The sequence below is a fragment of the Artemia sp. Qi Xiang Cuo genome, chromosome 20 (assembly GCF_049724085.1).
Source record: "Artemia sp. Qi Xiang Cuo chromosome 20, ASM4972408v1, whole genome shotgun sequence".
NCBI lineage: Eukaryota > Metazoa > Arthropoda > Branchiopoda > Anostraca > Artemiidae > Artemia > Artemia sp. Qi Xiang Cuo.
In genome coordinates this window covers 40,635,838-40,649,241 of record NC_142813.1, presented here as the reverse complement: position 1 = coordinate 40,649,241, position 13,404 = coordinate 40,635,838, and the positions used below count along the sequence as shown (strand labels likewise).

General features: G+C 36.0%; 1 protein-coding gene across 1 annotated transcript in view; it reads right to left on the bottom strand.

Annotated features, from left to right (window-relative positions):
• Positions 1-13,404, bottom strand: part of Eno (alpha-enolase) — a 137,601-nt gene that overhangs the window by 520 nt on the left and 123,677 nt on the right. The window lies entirely within an intron of this gene.

Below are 13,404 nucleotides of genomic sequence, written 5' to 3'. Positions count from 1 at the left end.
AGAGAGAGAGAGAGAGAGAGAGAGAGAGAGAGAGAGAGAGAGAGTACAGTACAGCAGCTGTTTCATAAATTATACGTTAAAAAAAAGCTTCGCATGAGTAAAATATAGGTTTAACAGTCTTCAGTTACACTAGAGGCTTGTAAGATAGATGACTTGTACAAATTGAAGTTGATTATTTCCTTTTCATAAATAACATCCTTAATATTCATATTTAAGGGGCTGGCCTATTGGTTTCGCGCGTTTTTAAATTAAAGGGCCAAGGAAAGTGAAAATAAAATTTAATTGAATTGGTCAAGTGGAAATGTACACAACAATTCACACCATAAAAAATATAAAAAAGGGAAAGATTGGGACTCTAATTATTAATGAATGACCCCCATACGCATTTATCCAGTTTTTGTTAGCAGTGGCTGCCAAATCTAAGATGATAAACGTGGGCAAAAATAGCTAAAAAGATAATGCACACAAAAACTTAAGAAAGTACAGTTATCTTCAACATGAATTTCAACAAATTGCTAATGTTTGAGCTTTTACGGAAAAAAGGCGTTGCCAAAGTTTAAATGATTAGTTTTGGTTCAGTTCCAAGGTTCAACGTAATATAACGTACACAAAATATGTTGCTCCCCTAAAAACTTTATAAAAATCGTGCTTCTGTGAGACACCGTTCACAAAATTTTTTACAACAAACATTTCATAAGGTAAAAAGATCTTCTTTTCTTTTGAATGAAAGTTGTCAACATAATAACTATTATTGATTTGAACTCTTTAAATTCGTAATTTCTGGAATCAATTTTAAAAAGTTAATATATATATATATATATATATATATATATATATATATATATATATATAACACCGCTTAAACCATGAGACATTTCTCATTTATTTTACCAATTTCCTAATATTTTAATCTAATAGCATAGATATCCAAAACTTTTTTCTTTATATAGTAATAAACAAGATATAACCTACAATCCCGAGATATTTGTCTTTTATTCTAAATTCTTGCTCTTCTCATCTCGTTCTTACAGTTACCTAAAACTCGGATTACTCAGTGCAAGAGTTTTCTTATATTAGTAGCCGGTACGATGTGTACAAAAGTTAAAGTCCCGAACACCAAAGAGATAAGGCTATCCCCGGTTAAGCACAGAGCTGTGGAGTCAGTAAATTCTGACCGATTTCCCAATGTTTTATTCGAAACCTGTCTCTTTTAAGGTAGGATGCTGCCTCTAATTGTGATTTTAGGGACCAAACTAGGATTCTTGCTTTCTAATATTTGACTGCAGCAAACCGAGTATTTGTCTAGAGCAGCATTTCATCACTTGAATCCAGGATGATTTATCTTCACCAGTCCTGACGCCTAAGCAGACTAGGTTGCAGCCCCAGCTCCCAAGCCTTTCATTTCTACCAACCATTACTCATTGAGCAGTAGAATTTACCCAGAGCGGCATTTCATTAGCTAGATTTAAAATAACTTATCTCAACAATCCTTGACACCTAGGTTGCAGCCCCAGCAACAATACGTAATTTGCATTATGTACTTCGTTCAATTTTCCTCAAGGGCCCCCATAACCCCTGTTATCTTAGATAAAATTTTTGTTGGCACTTTTGCTGAGATTATTTGGAAGGTCGAAATATACTTTTGTGGATGATATGAATCTTGAATTTAATGGTCTAGTGCCTCAGTATATTAATATTACTGATTACTCTCAGATAGATTCTAGTAGAAAAAAGGTTGGCATATACGGTCTTGGATGATAGCTCGGATTGAAAATTAAGAGGATCGTTCTCAGGAAAAACAGGGGCGTAAACCCGCAGAGAAAGGCAGAATGACTATGGGGCCTGTAACCCGGCAGAACTAATTTGTATCCTAATTTTGTGGTGCTGGGGTAGCCTCCGTTGTCCTTCTCCTTCTATATGTTATGATTTTTTTTGGTTCATCTTCTTTATCTTTATTTTTGGAGTACTTGAACTCATTGTAATAATTGTTAGCCTTCCTTTTGAGCTTAGCTCCCTGTTGGCTCTATGTAATTCTATTTGTGTTGTTATATTTGCATGAAATTAAAACTATCTATCTATCTATCTATCTATCCTTATAGATTTAAAAATTACATTGCAAGTCTCTGTGTATAGGGATTCCAATAAACAGGACTCCGGAAATGGTGTGCCAAACATTACCCAAAGGGCGAAGACGCTAATTTGTCTGACCTTCTCGTAATTCACAGTTAGGTTTTAGTAGAGAAAGGTCGATTATGTTTGTTCCGGCGGGTTCAATAAACCAGAATTTTTCAAGAATCCTTTTTAAAAAAAACAGGACCTCAAATTTTGTAATGAGGTCCTGCTAAAGTACGCTGTCAAACTTTTATCCCTGTTCAGTTTTAAGCTTATATCCCAAAACTTTGAGTCCCTGGGGACTTCTATATACAAAAATCGTTATTTTGGGGCCGTGGGCACTTTGAAAAGGGAGTAGAAAGGGTGTCAATTTCTTTATGAACTGGCATGAGAATTATCCGAGATAATTATATTACACAAGCATACCCTGCACAAGAATGAATTGTGTAGGATGCAAAATTTGTGCTTGGACACTACGCAAGAATGAAATGAAAGGAACAATAAAAATTTGTTGGCCCAAAAACGAGCCCGAAAGAGGCAAATCAACTTTTGTTTCTGTCTGATTGACGTTGACCTGTAAGGGATTGTTTTTTGTGATAATATTAAATTTTAAGGGAAATGGGGGTAGGAGTGATTTGTGGGGCCCATAAAATTTGTGTAAGGCCCTTTGCAACTTATCAGTTTTGAAACTTGCCCTCGAACGTATATAGACCAAAGGCCCAAGATGTACAAACTCTTTCTTTTATTGGAGGCACACGGTCCCCAAAAACAGGACCCAATAATTTGTTTCTTAATCAACTTGAAAATTATATTTCTTTGGTCAATGTTTTTGTTTATTGGGTATTAATTCTTTATGTCAAAGTCATGGGCACCCAGCTTTAGGAGGGGGGCTTACCTGGTCTAATCGGCACTTCCAATGCTATATAATTGAATATCTCAAGACAAAATATCACAGGCAGCGCGATAGGGCTGCTTATTTTAGACCAGGGCACTTCTTAGAAAGAAATGTCATAGGCACTTCAAAAAAGAGTTTATGAAGGGCAACCAGCTCCTCTCCCCAACTTCAATCACTTCCCCAAATACATCCAATCAAAATTTTATGATAAACATTTTGTTCAGCCTAGTTTAAAGGTCTGGAAATTATGACTTTGAAGATGATACCTCCCCCCTCACAGACCTCAGGGCAAGGGTTGTAAGTTATGCCCTGGGGGATATAAGGTTTTTTATAGAAAGGATGGTCGTATAAACCTTAGAGGGGGCTCATTTGATTGGCAATCAGAAGTTCTACTGGCCATTTTAACAGTCAAAAGTAATAGGTGGTCAAACACCCCCACCCGTACACCAATCATTTCCCCAAACGCATCCAATCATAATTTTTTATCTAGCCATTTTGTTCAGCGTAGTTGAAAAAGTCCAAAAATTATGTCTTTGAGGATTACCCCCCCCCCACAAATAGCTCTCAGGGTAACGGTTGTAAGTTATGCCATGGGGGCATATAAAGTTCTTATAAAAATGGTGGTCGAATAAACTTCAAAGAGGCCTCATTGGATTGGTAATCAGAAGTTATAGTGCTCTTTTTAAGAGTCAAAGTGATCAGAGAGCAAATACCCTCCCTCCCCCCACACATAAACAAACACATGTCGTATTTTCCCAAAACGCATCTGATAGAAATTTTGAGATGGCCATTTGTTGTTTTAAAAAATACGAAAAGGGTTCATTCGGTTGGTAATTGAAAGGGCTACTGCCCTCTTTAATAGTCAAAAAGTGATTAGAGGGAAACCATTCCCCCACGCCCATCATTTCACCAAACACTTCCAATCAAAATCTCGAGATAGTTATTTTGTTTGACGTAGTTAAAAGTCCATAAACTATGTCTTTGAGGATGACAACCCCCTCCCAGTCCTCATGGCAAGGATTGTAAGTTATGCCCCGAGAGCATTTAAGGTTTTTATCGAAACAGTGGTCGTATAAACTTCAGAGGGGGCTCAGTTGATTGGAAATCGGAAGTTAAAGTGTCATTTTTAAGAGTCAAATTTATCGGAGGGTAGCTATACCCTCCCCCGAGTCATATTTTCCCCAAATTCATCTGAACGAAGTTTTGAGATAACTATTTGGTCAAAAATAGTCAAAAGATCTCATTAAACGGCTTTTGAGGTTGAAATACCCCCCCCCCCGAATATGGGGTAAGTATTGTAAGTTATGCCCCAGGGCTTCTAAGATTTTTATGAAGAGGTGGTCTCATTCGATTGGAAAGGCATGGTTCTAGTTCCGTTATAAGAGTCAAGTTATGTGGGAGGATCCTTCTATGAAGAAAGTTTCATGGGGGAAGGGACATTGCTATGAAGGGGGCGCCAGATTTCCCAGCATTCTTAAACAAAAGACCAGAAATTAAATAAAAAAAAAATCAACTGAAAGTAAGGAGCAACACCACAACTTAAAACGAACAGAAAATATTACGTATATGATTGGGTTCACCCTCTAGTCAATACCTCGCTCTTTAAGCCAAAGAGGTTTTAGTACTTTCATAAGAGCTATTTATTCTAATTAACGGCCTTTGTGATTAAGGATCATTTTTAAAGAATTGGAACAGAATTTGAAATTTAGCTTAAAGAGAAAGGTATTGACTAGGGGGCGAACTCCCTAATATACGTATTAAGAATATATGAATATAGAAGTTCGTTACGTAAGTTAATTCGTAAGTTACATATATTTATTGCTAATAAAAACATTCGTAAATAAAATTAAACAAGTTTCGAGAAAGCCATTTAACCAAATAAAAGTAAAATTAATATAAAAATTTTGTTGTAATTATTCATGTACGGTGAGCCAAAATCAAAACTTGTATTAATTCAAAAACGTTAAAAAATTAAATGAAATAAACAAGTTTTTTTAACTGAAAGTAAAGAACGACGTTAAAACTTAAAACGAACAGAAATTATTCCGTATATAAAAGGGCTTTCCCCTCTAAACGCCTTGCTCTTTACGTTAAAGTTTGACTTTCTCACAACTCTATTTTTTTTGAAAGAATAAGAAAATTTAGCGTAAAGAGCGAGGCGTTGAGGAGGGGACAGCCCCTCTCATATACGGAATAATTTCTGTATTGGTATTTCTGTATAGTATTGGTTTTGGTTTATTGGAAAGCCATTTAGCACAAGAAGAGTAAAATTAATATACAAATTTTGTTTTACTTATTCAATGACGGTGAGCCAAAATAAAAGCTGCATAAACTAAAAAACGATCAGAAATTAAATAAAAAAAAATTAACTGAAAGTAAAGAGCGACATTAGGAGGAAATGGTTGGCGTAAGAAGGGGGTTGGTTCCCCTTCAATCACTTTCGACTATTATATAGGGCACTAACCCTTTCAATTTCCAATTGAATGAGCCCTTTTTGAAGTTTATACAACATCACTATCTATAAAAACCTTATATGGCCCCAGCACATAACTTACAACCCTGGCGATTAGGGCTCAGAGGGGGTTATCATCCCTCAAAGACCTGATTTCCGAGACTTCTAACTATGTTGAACAAAATGGCAATCTAAAAATTTTGATTGGATATGTTTGGGGAAAAGGTGGGCGTGAGAGGGGGGTTAGTTGCCCTCCATTTACGTTCGACTATTAAAAAGGGCACTAGTCCTTTCAATTTCCAATCGAAAGAGTTCTTATTAAAGTTTTTACAACATCACTATCTATAAAAACCTTATATGCCCCCAGGGTATAACTTATAACCCTTGCCCTGAGGGCTCTGAGGGGGTTATCATCCTCAAAGACCTAATTTCCAAAACTTTTAACTACGTTGAATAAAATTGCAATTTAAAAAATTTTCATTGGATGTGTTTGGGGAAAAGGTGGGTGTGAGAGGGGGTTAGGTGCCCTCCAATCACTTTCGACTATGAAAAAGGGCATTATCCCTTTGAATTTCTGATCAAAAGAGCCCTTTTTCAAGTTTCTACGACAAAGCTTTCAATAAAAACCTTTTATACCCCCAGGGTATAACTGAAAACCCTTGCTCTGAGGGCTGTGGGGGAGTGTCATCCTCCAAAGATATAATTTCCTCTTTAACTACTTTGAACAAAATGGCTATCTCAAAATTTTGATTGGGTGGATTCGGATAAATGGTGGGCGTGGAAGGGGTGTTAGTTGCCTTCCAAACAGTTTCGACTGTTAAAAAGAGCACCAGCCATTTCATTTTCCAATCGATTGAGCCCTTTTTGAAGCTTCTACGACAACGCTTTCTATACGAACATTATATGCCCCCATGGCATAACTTACAACCCTTGCCCTAAGGGCTTTGGGGGGTTGTCATCCTCAAAGACCTAACCTCCAGAACTTTCAACTACGTTGAACAAAATGGCTATCTCAAAATTTTGATTGAATGTGTTTGAGGAAAAGGGTAGGAGTGAGAGCGGGGGGGGGCTTGATGACCTGCAATCAATTTTGACTACAAAAAAGGGCTCTAAGCCCTTTTGAATTCCCAATCGAATGAGCCCTTTTTTGAAGTTTCTACGACAAAGCTTTCTATAAAAAAAAACCTTATATTTCCCCAGGGCATAACTTACAACCCCTTCCTTGAGGGCTGTGGGGGAGTGTCCTCCTCAAAAGCTGTAATTTATATCTGGAAATCAACTGTGCTGAACAAAATGGCTATCTCAACATTTTAATTGGATATGTTTAGGGAGATGGCGGGCGTGGAAGGGGTGTTGGTTGCCTTCCAATCACTTTCCACTATTAAAAAGGGCACAAGCCACTCCATTCTCCGAATCGAATGAGCCCTCCTCCTTTTCGAAGTTTCTACACAACTCCTTCCATATGAAGTGCCCTGGTCTAGAACAAAAAAATTAATGCTACATTGTGCCAACATCGTTCCTTGCTAAGGCAGCAGCGATTGCGCTGCCTATGATATTGCAGATGTAGCGTTTCAACAACCTGAGAGTTTCCGCATCACTTATTGAGCTGTTCCAAAGAAGTTGTAGATAAGGTGCTATTAAAATCTGGATGCTCATTAGTTTCTTTTCATTTAGCTATTCCCTCTCCCTCTAAGACATGGCTCAACTTCTACCTGCCTCTCTTGATGTTATTAAACTAAATAGAAAACAAGTTTAAAAAACAAGTTTTTTAACTGAAAGTAAGGAGCGACATTAAAATTTATAACGAACAGAAATTATTCCTTATATGAAAGGGGCTGTTCCACTCCTCAACGCCTTCCTCTTTACGCTAAAGTTTGACTCTTCTCTAGCAACTCTATTTTTCAAAACAATAAAAAAAATTAGCGTAAAGAGCGGGCGTTGAGGAAGGGACAGCCCTTTTCATATACGAAATAATTTTTGTTTGTTTTAAGTTTTGAAGTCGCTCCTTACTTTCAGTTAAGAAAAACTTGTTTCCTTATTTAGTTTCTAAACGTTTTTGAATTAATGCAGGTTTTGAATTTGGCTTACCATGCATGAATAATTAAAACGAAATTTGCATAATAATTTACTTTTTTTCCTAAAAATATTTAAAGCCGTTGGGGAAAAGAAACAATTAACAGATTATAATATCCAATAACCTTGACTCAGCTGTTCAGGATCGCATAAAGTTACGTGTAAAATCCAAACAAGAAAAGGGTAACGTAACATTGATGATAATATTATCAGAATATAAAGATTGGTAGTGTCCAGTTTAAAACAGTTGGTGATAGCAACTTGTAAAGAATTAGAATTTGTTTAATAATAAAAATTTTCCAATTATTATATATGTAATTATTTATTATTATTATTATTATATAATATATTATTATAAGATATATATATATATATATATATATATATATATATATATATATATATATATATATATATATATATATATATATATATATATATATATATATATATATATATATATATATATATATATATATATATATATATATATGTGTGTGTGTGTGTGTGTGTGTGTGTGTGTGTGTGTGTGTGTGTGTGTGTGTGTGTGTGTGTGTGTGTGTGTGTGTGTGTGTGTGTGTGTGTGTGTGTGTGTGTGTGTGTGTGTGTGTGTGTGTGTGTGTGTGTGTGTGTGTGTGTGTGTGTGTGTGTGTGTTGTGTGTTTGTGTGTTTTTGTGTTTTTTTTTGTTAGTTTGTGTGTGTTTGTTTTTTTTTGTTTTGTTGTGTGTGGTGTGTGTTGATAAAGTTAGGAGTTTTTGTTTAGTTTTTTTTATATTTTGATGTTTTTTTTTTTTTTTTTATTTACGCGTATGTTATTACGTATATGAGGGGGTTCTCCCCTTAGTCAATACTACGCTCTTTACGTTAAAAGTTAAAAAAAAAATTAAATTCACAAACCCCTGAATCACAAAGACCGTTTAATTAGAATAGATAGCTCTTTTGAAAGCACTAAAAAAACTGTTGCGTAAAGAGCGAGGTATTGACTTGGGGGAGAACCCCCTGATATAAGTAATAATTTCTGCTCGTTTTAAGTTCTAATGTTGCTTCTTACTTTCAGTTGAAAAAACTTGTTTTTTTTTAAATTTAATTTCTGATCGTTTTTTAAATAATGCTTGGAAATCCGGCGTCCCCTTCATAGAAATGTACCTTACCCCAAAGAAACATCCTCCACGGAAAGATTCTCCCGAGTAACCCCCTCCTCCAGTCCCCCCCACCAGAAAAAAAATCCTTCCAGAAAATGTCTGTATACTTCCCAATAACCAATACGATATGTAAGCAATGGGCAAAGTTCATAACTTGCAGCCCTTCCCCTGGGTCCTGTGGGGAATGAAGTCATCCTAAAAGACATATTTATTAGACTTTCGACTATGCTGAACAAAATGGCTATCTCAAAATTTTAATTGGGTGACTTTGAGAAAAAAAGAGCGTGGGATGGGGCCTAGTTGCCCTCCATTTTTTTTGTAGCCTAAAAAGTGCACTAGAACTTTTAATGTCCATTCCAATTAGCCCTCCTACGATATTCTAGGACCACTGGCTCGATACGATCACCCCTGGGGGAAAAAAAAAATACGCATCCGTGATCTTTCTTCTGGCAAAAAATGGAAAATTCCACGTTTTTGTAGATAGGAGTTTAAAACCTCTACAGTTAGGTTCTCTGATACGCTGAATATGATGGTTTAATTTTCATTAAGGTTCTATAACTTTTAGGGGGTCTTTCCCCCTTTTTTGAAAATGGGCCAAATTTTCTCAGGCGCGTGATTTTTGATGGGTAAGATCAAACTTATGAAACTTGTATATTGGAAATCAGCATTAAAATCTGATTCTTTTGATGTATCTATTGGCATCAAAATTCCATTTTTTAGAGTTTCGGTTACCATTGAGCCGGGTCGCTCCTTACTTACAGTTCTTTACCACGAACTGTTTGATATGAGCAGTCTCATCTGGTAGCAAAGAGAATGCCTGGCTATCATTTACTTCTTTGACTATTGTATCTTGTAGTATAGTCCCACAAATATTTATCAGGCCGTTTTGGACTCTATGAGATGTATATTTAGCTTTTCCTGAATGTGTCGTTATGTGGTCTTTAAGAACTTGATCTCCTGCTTCAATGCAAAAACGAAGTAGATCTTCAAAGTTTCCTCCATTTGAATGATTTCCACGGAGAGCAATGTCGTGACTACCACAAAATATAATTGCTTTTAAAATTGATGTAAGTTTGCTTTGGTTTATCTGTATAAGATGAGATATAGCAGAATCCAGTTGTTCTTTGATGTTTTTTTCTTCATCGTCATTGAATCACAGAAGTTATTAGCATCAATTACGGCTTCTTGGTGCCACTGGGATTTGGCATGATCCCTTGCGTCTTCATGAAAATGTTTGAAGTCCTTGTGAGCTATGAAACTAAATTAAACAGTACTATTTGTGTCCAAATTTTTAAAAGGGTGTATTTTGTTAAAAATTGCTGAAAATTTTTCTCCAGCATACAAATAGCAGGTCAAACTATAAAGTCTTAAAAAACGAAAAGATTTAAAGTATTACTTTCTTTTTCCATGAAAAGACTATGTCAATATAAAACGAACAGAAATTAATTTAAAAAACACTTTCCAAAAAATAAGTTTTTCAAAGAAAAGTAAAGAACTCCATTAAACAAAAAATTAGCAAAAATAAAATCAAATAATCTACCAAGCGTGAAACTACCCCAAATCAGCATCGATAAATAAATGAAACCCAAACGAACAGAAATTACAATAATTAACCGGGTCAAACTCAAAACGAGCAGAAATTAACATAAGTTGGGCGCAAAACCCCTTTGCCTTCCCAAGGTCAGAAAAAAATGTGCACTTTACTGAAAAAATAGAAATGAATGCGCATTGTCAGTTTAATATACATATACTGATATTTAGTAATCAAAATGTTAAAATTATTTGATTTATTAAATTTATAAAAGTAAAAACATTTGTATTTTTTCAGTAAATTGCAAATTTTGTTCTGGCCTTGGGAAGGGATAGGGGTTTTGCGCCCAACTTATGTTAATTTCTGCTCGTTTTGAGTTTGACTCGGTTATTTATTGTAATTTCTGTTCGTTTGGGTTTAATTTATTTATCGATGCTAAAAGTAAATCGATATGTTTTTACTTTTATCGATATAAAAGTAAAAACATTTGTATTTTTTCAGTAAATTGCAAATTTTGTTCTGGCCTTGGGAAGGCATAGGGGTTTTGAGCCCAACTTATGTTAATTTCTGCTCGTTTTGAGTTTGACTCGGTTTAATTGTAATTTCTGTTCGTTTTGGGTTTCATTTATTTATCAATGCTGATTTGTGGTAGTTTCACGCTTTGTAGATTATTTGATTTTATTTTTGCAAATTTTTAGTTTAATGGAGTTCTTTACTTTTCTTTGAAAAACTTATTTTGTGGAAAAAGTTTTTCAAATAAATTTCTGTTCGTTTTATATTGACATAGTCTTTTCAGGGAAAAAGAAAATAAAACTTTAAATCTTTTCATTTTTAAGACTTTATAGTTTGACCTGCTATTTGTATGCTGGAGAAAGATTTGTCAGCTATTTTTAACAACATACACAATTTTAAAAATTTGGACACAAATAGTACTGTTTAACTTAGTTTCATACCTCCTCTAGTTGACCTGAAATGGAAAACTTGATACCATTCGCAAAAAAATCTGTTGACTTTCTTTGATAGTAAACATTACACTTACACTATTTTGATTTGGTTAAATTTTAAGAGCAGAAGTGACCTCGAAAGTTTGAACATAATACCCTCTGTCGATCTTTGGATACTGCTGAGATGCCTCATTGGGATTTAGTCTTATCACATTGAATTTTCATTTAGTCTTTTGGAAACGTTTAGTTTTTAAACATATTGGGCCAATGAAAGCGTGGGCGTGGGAGGGGGATTAGTTACCCTCCAATCACTTTCGACTATTAAAAAGGGCATCATCCTTTTCTACTTTAAATCGCATGAGCCCCTTTCGAGGTTCCCACGACAACTCCTTCGATAAGAAGTGCCTTGGTCAAACAACAACAACAACAACAACAAATATTACTAATCACTTTCGACTATTAAAAAGGGCACTAGCCCTTTGAATTTCAAATCAAATGAGCCCTTTTCTGAAGTTTCTACGACAACGTCTTCAATAAAAGCCTTATACGCTTTTATTTAAGGTTAACTTAAAACCCTTTCCCTGAGGGCTGTGGCGGAATATCCTCCTCAAAACATATTTTCAATCTGTAAATCAACTACGCTGAACAGAATGGCTATCTCAAAATTTTTATTGGATTTCTTAGGGGGAAAGATTGGCATGGGGGGGGGTTAGTTGCCCTCCAATCACATTCGACTATTAAAAAAGGCATTAGCCCTTTGAATTTCCAATCGAATTAGCGTGTTTTGAAGTTTCTACGACAACGCCTTCTATAAAAACATGATATGCCCCCTGGGCATAACTTAAAAGTCTTGCCCTGAGGGTTGTGGGGGAGGGTCCTCCTCAAAACATTTTTTCTATCTGGAAATCAGCTACGCTGAACAAAATGGCTATCTTAAAATTTTGACTGGATGTGTTTGGGGAAACTATGGGTGTGGGGGGGGACTAGTTGCCTTCCAATCACTTTTGACTATTAAAAAGGGCACTAGCCCTTTGAATTTCCAATCGAATTAGGTTTTTTTGAAGTTTCTACGACAACACCTTCTATAAAAACCTTATATTCGCCCAGGGCATACCTTAAAACCCTTGCCCTGAGGGTTGTGGGGGAGTGTCCTTCTCAAAAACATATTTTCTCTCTGGAAATCAACTAGCCTACGCTAAACAAAATGGCTATCTCAAAATTTTGATTGGAAGTGTTTGGGTGAATGAGGGACGTGGGGGGGGGCTAGTTGCCCTCCAATCACTTTCAATTATTAAAAAGGGCACTAGCCCTTTGAATTTGCAATAGAATGAGCCCCTTTTAAAGTTTCTATGACAATGCCTTCTATAAAAAACCTTATATACCCCAGGATATAACTTAAAACCCTTGCCCTGAGGGTTGTTGGGGAGTGTCCTCCTCAAAAGCATATTTTCTATCTGGAAATCAACTACGCTGAACAAAATAGCTATCTCAAAATTTTTATTGGATGTGTTTTGTGGATTGATGGAGGTGGGGAAGGGGCTAGTTCCCCTCCAATCCCTTTCGACTATCAAGAAGGGAACTAGCCTTTGAATTTCCAATCGAATGAGCCTGTTTTGAAATTTCTACGACAACGCCTTCTTATAAAAACCTTATACGCCCCCAGGGCATAACTTAAAACCAGTGCCCCGAGAGTTGTGGGGAGTGTCCTGCTAGAAAACATATTTTCTATCTGGACATCAACTAGCCTACGCTGAAAAAAATGGCTATCTCAAAATTCTGATTGGATGTGTTTGGGGGAATGATGGGTGTGGGGGGCTAGTTACCCTCCAATCACTTTCAACAATTAAAATGGGCACTAGCCCTTTGAATTCCAAATCAAACCAGCCTGTTTTGAAGTTTCTACTACAACGCCTTCTATAAAAACCTTATATGCCCCCAGGGCACAACTTAAAAACCTTTGCCCTGTGGGTTGTGAGGGAGTGTCTTCCTCAAAAATATTTTTTCTATCTGGAAATCAACTACGCTGAACAAAATGGCTATCTCAAAATTTCGATTGTATGTGTTTGTTTGAATGAAGGGCGTGGGGGGGCTAGTTGCCCTCCAATTACTTTCGACTATTAAAAAGGCACTAGCTCTTTGAATTTCCAATCGAATGAGCCTGTTTTGAAGTTTCTACGACAACGCCTTTTACAAAAAACCTTATATGCCCCCAGGACATAACTTAAAACCAACGTACGCGCGCGTACGTAGGCTAA